Genomic DNA, 6,917 nt, shown 5'->3' with positions numbered 1-6,917 from the left:
TATATTCTACAGCATCACTCATTATCACCAGCATTATATTTTATTCTAACATCCCTAGAATATCTATGTTCCTATTTCCTACTGGGTAAATGTGTAAAGATATATACATATATATATATATATATATATATATATATATATATATATATATATGTATCTATCTATCTTCTATCTATAGGTTTAGGGTGGTTAATGAAAAATAGAATGCACTATTTCTTCCCTGCATCTTCTTTTTTTCTTAATTAATTAATTATTATGTGACATCCATTAGGTAAGGCACAATATAAAAAAATCCACTATTCTATTAGCTTTCATCCTGGGATTTCTACCGCTAATCAGGCTTTGGCCACCATGTATGAAAGCAGTGTCTCCAAGAGCTAAAATATGGAACCAACCTAAATGTCCTTTAATAGATGAATTGATAAAGAAACTGTGGTCCATATATACAATGAAATATTACTCAGCCTTAAAAAAGAATGAAATTAGGGCATCTTCTCATAAATGGATGGAATTGGAGAATATTATGTTAAGCAAAATAAGCTGATCCCAAAGCACAAAAGGCTGAATATTTTCTCTGATATGAGATGCTAATTTTCAATAAGTGGGGGAGAATAAAGGTATTTGGACTAGACAAAGGGGAGTGAAAGGAAGGGAGGCGGGATGAGGGTAGGAATGATAATAGAATGAATCATACATTATTACTTTATGTGCACACATGATTACATGAGCTGTGTAACTCTATATCACATACAATCAGATGAATGAGAAGTTAAACTCCATTTATTTATGATATGTCAAAACTGCATTCTACTATCATGTATGACTAATTAGAACAAATAAAATATATTTCTAAAAAAGTAGTGTCTCACGATCTACAACACAGTTCTGCGGGATGAACCTGCCTAACACCTGTAGGTTGATGAGTTCCATGTTCGGCCTGTTAGGTTCTTCATTTGTGTTCCTTGCTTCTGTCTACCCCCTTCAACTCACTTGACTGTGAACTCCTGGCAGGGTAAGAGGTGACCTTTCCTTTGTATGTCTTTCTCTTCAGTTTCTCAGCTTCTGACTCATTTCATTGCCAAACATATTATTCCTCTCATTGTAGGAAACCCATGAAGATTGTTAAAATGAAAATTTTAAACAAACAAAACATGCCAGCAGAGAGGGCCAGGGAATTTGCTATGGGAATTTGAAAAGGAGACTTCACAAAGCAACAGAGCCATCCAAAAATCAATGAATGGGTACGAACAGCCTTGAAACAGGTGAGGTGGAAACATGATTATAAAATTTGTTCCTTCTGGGGACTCAAAAAAAAAATCACCTGCATTCTCTAATCATTACATCTTCCTTTTAGTAAAATAAACACAGCATCTTTCTTTCTCTACAACCCTGGACTAAAGGAGCATAAATGGAATAACATGTGTGAAAGCAATCTGAACTCTTTGGAAGTCAGGAGTGTAAGTCTCAAAGCATGGTATTATGATTTTCTTGCTGAAATTTGGCATTTAAAATAGTGACCTAAATAACATTATTTGAAGTCAAAGGATTAATATTTTTCATTTATGATGATCTTTTAATTGCAAGAACCTAAAGGCTTATAAAACATTGGTTCAGAAGATCACTAAAAATGAGATTGCATGCTTTTTACATTATTTTTCTTACTTTATTAGTCAGGAGAGACTAAATTAATGCTCTGGTAACAAACAACTCCAAGACCTGAGTGATTCAACACCTTAAATTATTTCTCACTAATGCAAAATCTGGTGAAAGTCCAGGTAGCTCTCTAGGGCAGCTGCCAAAGCAGTGATTTCGCAATCCATGCTACCCTGGATTTGTGGCTCCTCCATCTCATTGTGAGACTTTCTCCCTGTTTGCTGGAACAGGGGAAAGAGAGACTGGAGAATAATGCAGAGGTTTTCACTGTCTCAGCCTGGAAGCACCTTAGTCTATTTCATTATCCATTGGTCTGAGTTCATTAGAACTGAATGGCCCCCAAAGTGCCGCAAATTATAGTGGGAAAGGAGAATTGGGTATTGGGGTGAAGTAATAATGTTCCCCATTCTAACATACTTACAATACTGCTGGTGCCTGCTCCCAATCCCATGGATCATAAGGCATAACTAAAGAAGATGACAGGAAATTCAGGACCAATAACTGATTTTTCAGAAAGGAACGCTCAGGCCTCATGTCCAAGAACATGAGGTCAGAAATGATGAGTGAGGGCTAGAAGTCAGAGACCTTGACTCCTAGTCCAGAGCGTCTACTCCAGTAGCAGTCCCCAAGTGCACGATAGATGTATCTCTCATACAAAATTATTTCATGGTTAAATTAATCCATCAACAACAGCAAATAAACAAAGTTATGTAGGTCCATTTGTAACAGAACTTCTCAAAGCCTTCAACTTAGTACAATACATTGTGAATTTTGAAGTGTTAAAACATTAAGAAATTATTGACCATTTCTGAACACAGGAAGCCTTGCCTTATTTCCAACATTTATTATTTTTCACAGCATCTTGCAAGTGAAGTACAGGAAATGTTACTTTATCACATTATACTTGCAAAACTGTTATGCAGGCAAAATTAATTCTTTGTGTGGTAGCCTTATTGACATTAGTTAATGAGGAGATATGTTTTGATCCTCACCCTTCCTTAGACATCCATATTTTTCAGACCCTGATTTTGAGTTTCTCATTCATACTTATTTCCATTCATATAATAAATATTCAGTAAGCATACACTCTATGCCAGGTCATCTGTTAATGTTGGATGTTTAATAATGAGCAAAATGTAGTCTATATTTTATACTGAATACATGGACTAGAGCAGAGATAGGTTCTAAACAAATAATGTAGTTAAATGTTCTTAGTGTTATTATCGACCTAAGAATGTTATTCTATGTGAGCACAAAATAAGTAAGAGAAAATCTGCTCTTGTGAGTTAAAATTCTTAGGAGACTTCCACAGTATCTATTATAAGTCCCCTACATCCTTTATTTGAAAAAAAAATATATTGGATATCAATGCTGGGTTTTACTCTGATGCCAGTTGTCTTGCATTATATCCCCTTTGGCCTACTGAGATAATACACAAGGTCTTGTGCAATCTTCTTAGATAAATCATTCATTTGCTCCCCCTCCCTGCTCCTGTCATTTGCAGATTTGATCAGCCTTCCTTCTATATTTTCATCCAAATCCCTAACAGAATTTTGCTCAAGGCAAGGCCAATGACCTACATACAGAACTACTCCCATTAATAGAGAACTTTATACCACTAGAGAATTATCTTATGACCATAAAGCAATTTTAGCCTAAGTTAAAGCCCCCAAAGAAGCAAGAAAACACTTATAACAATTCTAAGGGGACTACTGCCTTCCAAATATTCTTGTAGAAATTTGCATCAGAGGAGGAAGACACTGTAGTTGTTACTAAGCTTTACTTTCTACATCTTTTATTTATTTATTTTTTTGCTAAATATTAATTTATTCCCTACTAGGATGCCAGATACGGTGATAGGCATGCTAAGGACATACAAATTAATTCCCACTGCAACCCAATAACCAAGGTACTCCTGCCTACATTTTACAGGTACAGAAACCAAAACAATAAGAATTTATATGCTTTGTCCAGGGACATGGAGCCAACAAGTAATGAGCCCAAACTGAATCTGAATTTTCCTGATTCCCAGATCCAAACAGTTTTCTTCTCTGACATATCATGCTTTCTCAGCATACAAATATGCCAACCATTCTATTGACACTGAGCCCTCTTGTTTAAATACTGACAAGTGCCTTCCAATGACCTCTGGAAGAGATCTCCTACATGTATTGTATTCCAGTGATTCCTAAACCCATCATTATTAAAATCATCTGGGATGTTTTTAAAAATTACATTTCCAAGCCCAAATTTAGATAATTTTGATTCAAAAATCCTTGAATGGGGCTGAGGGACTTGTATTTTTGAGAAAGTCTCCAGGGGATCTGATGTCCAGCCAGGTTTTGGATCACTGGTTTACTCACATATCATCAGAGCTTTGTTTTTATCATGTAGCTATTAAGTTACTCAACTAAGCATGAGAATTCCTGGTCATTGGCAGACATTTCACAAGGCAGAGTGGACACTGCTACTGTTCTGAGAGCATCCATGCTATGGTTCTAAAATCCAAAATTGAAGGGTATTTTCTCTGTTGGGTTAAGCTTTTAGTTTTTAATATAACATTATTTGAGTGCCAATATATTATTGGGTCTGGTAATCAGTTTTGAGTTACATCCTCTCTCTCTTCAGGAATCAGACATACATCCAAGACCCAGACTTGAAAAAAAAAAAAAAAAACAATAACACTTGGAGGTTGGATTCCCACATAACACATGATGGAGGTTGGAAATAGATTCTGAGATGCAGTTTCTGGGATACTTATGAAGAAGTGATGTTGGATTCATTCCTGTAGAATGGAAATAAAGGAAGCAATATTGTGCAGAAGAGGAAGCTAAGCTGTGATATGGACTCACTGATAGAATCACCTGACCCAATGGGTAGCTCTGGAGCAGTCCTTCAGACTTATCCTGAGTTGAGTTGCGATGGGCAAATCATACAAACTGGTCTTTGGATGTAGGTTGTCCCAGAAATGAACACAACTTCGGAGGAGGTGGCTCTGCATAGCTAAAGCAATTCTCGATGGAGCTGACAGCTCAGGGTCTACTTGTACTCACAGGAAGTGGGACAGCCAGTCCTTCACTGAAGGGAAATCTTGGAAATGCATGACTGTCATCCACCACAGAGGTTACCATTCTACTACTATGTAACATAATTTCAATGACTAATGGTTTCGTTTTGGTATCTGTCTCATGTATTCTCTAAAATGCAATTGTTTAGAAGACATCCTAACCCCTAGTTTTCTTTTGGTTCTAATGTTCTCACCATAAGAATCCAAATCTCTAGTTTTCTATCAGAGTTGTCCTATCTGTACACAAGACTGGATCTGAACATCCAGTCTTGGACACAATATAGACTTAGGATAAGCTCTCTGATACACATTACATTCTTGTGATTCTTTAAAGACAGAATTATTTTTCCTTATCTACTTCTTTCTGTTAAATAACAATGGTGACCTATAAAAACAAAGAAATTACTCAAGAGATTATTACACAGTTGACTCAAAACTTGTCAATCTTGAATCCATGACAAGCTTAACAAGAGTTCAATTTTGATGCTACATATTTATTTTTACTCTTTGGAATGCCATTAGCTGAACATAACCAAAAAATAATGGCTGAAAAATAGAGAAATCTATTGGCTCAAAGAATTGGAAGTTCAGAGGCAGGGATTAGTTCGTGATCCATCAGTTCAACAGTCTTCAAGAACCTAGTTTCAATCAATTTCTCTGCCTGGCTACTTGGAGTGTGGAATTTCCTTCTATATCTAATGCTTTTATGATGGCACCAGTAGCATAAGAACTATTTCATAATCCATGTTTGCTTGGTATTAGAGAGCTTCTTTCCTCCATATCTTGCAGGAAACAATGAATAAACAAACAAAAGATCCCCAAATCTTTCCTTTGATTGAGCCAACCTATATTATGTATCTTTTCGGAATCAACAATAAACAGTGCCATATGCAGAATTACTTATATCTATTACTCAGTCACTCACTGGTAAGGAGAAGAGTTACCCTGGTTGAAGCAGACATATTAGGCCCATTCTGAGATGGAGTCATTTCCAAAGACAAATGACTGATATGCAATGAGGCAGAGGCAAATGTATATTAGTAGGTCAATTACAATGTCCAATAGAGAACTTGAATTGCTCAACCTTTGTTTAATGTCCCTTTTCACATTTTCCTTCAAAAATTTTTTTGTAATTATGAGAAAAATATACCAAAGATAAAGAATAAAATAAAGAATAAGTATATAAACATCATTCAACTTGAGAAAATAAAGTCCACTTTGTATTATATTTCTCTTCCTAGAGATAATGAGTTTTCTGAAAATGTTTAATATTTCCATGTATTTTATTTTTTCTAGCTAGATGTTTATTCCTAAAATATATGGTATTTTTATTATACGTAAGTACTATACAAATGACAATCATTCTATTTATCTGTATATCTATCATCTAATTCTATAAATGCTTTAGTCTCATTATATTGTCAATTTCACAAACCAAGTGTCATCAACCAATCTGCAGGTCTAGGCTCAGAGAACCATGGGTAAAAAGAGAAAGAAGATTGTCTCCCACTTTATCCCTTTGGTGAGAGAGCATCACCATGTCTGAGAAGGAAATTTCCAAAGCAAAAATCCCTAAAAGTGAGCCATAGAAGATAGGAGAATAAGGAAAAGATGCTTACATTTTATCTATGAAATGAAAAAGAAGTCCTATATATTAGGGACAATACCATTTAAAAAGTAACAGTCATAGTGGACTATTTTTTAATTATTTTTATTAGACTTTGATGGACCATTATTTTATTTAATTATTTATATGTGGTTCTGAGAATCGAACCCAGTGCCTCTTGCATGATAGGCAAGTGCTCTACCACTGAGCCACAACCCCAGCCCCATAGTGGACTATTAAATGTGAATTGGGATCACAGGATGCTTAAAGACGGTAAAGTAATTAGTGGACAAACTAGCAAAAGTTTAACAGAAGGATCAGAAATGGAATCTAGGTAGCATAGGAGGTCATTTCAGATATGGGTCATGGTCCAAGTCAGAGTCTAACAGTCAAAACCAGGGCTAGAAATCAGGCTGAAGGATGAAGGAAAATCAAAGACCCTGCCAATATAAAGAAGTTTTGCAATGTCGTAATTTCTTTTTCTTTTCTTTCTGTTTCTCTTTCTCCTTTTTTTTTTTTTTTTAATGTAACAGCACTCCTTTTAATGTAACAGCTATGATAGGAGATGAAGCCCTGGTGAGAAGGTAAATG

At 35.5% G+C, this 6,917-nt stretch overlaps 1 non-coding gene across 1 annotated transcript; it reads right to left on the bottom strand.

Moving 5' to 3' along the window:
* Window positions 1–6,473: 6,473 nt before the first annotated feature.
* Window positions 6,474–6,546, bottom strand: Trnad-auc (transfer RNA aspartic acid (anticodon AUC)). The gene has a single exon. It is a non-coding gene; the product is annotated as a tRNA-Asp (tRNA).
* Window positions 6,547–6,917: the final 371 nt, after the last annotated feature.

The sequence above is a fragment of the Callospermophilus lateralis genome, chromosome 2, assembly GCF_048772815.1.
Source record: "Callospermophilus lateralis isolate mCalLat2 chromosome 2, mCalLat2.hap1, whole genome shotgun sequence".
In the NCBI taxonomy this organism is placed as follows: domain Eukaryota; kingdom Metazoa; phylum Chordata; class Mammalia; order Rodentia; family Sciuridae; genus Callospermophilus; species Callospermophilus lateralis.
Note: the sequence above shows the minus strand (reverse complement) of the source record. Positions and strands in the feature narration are given on the sequence as shown.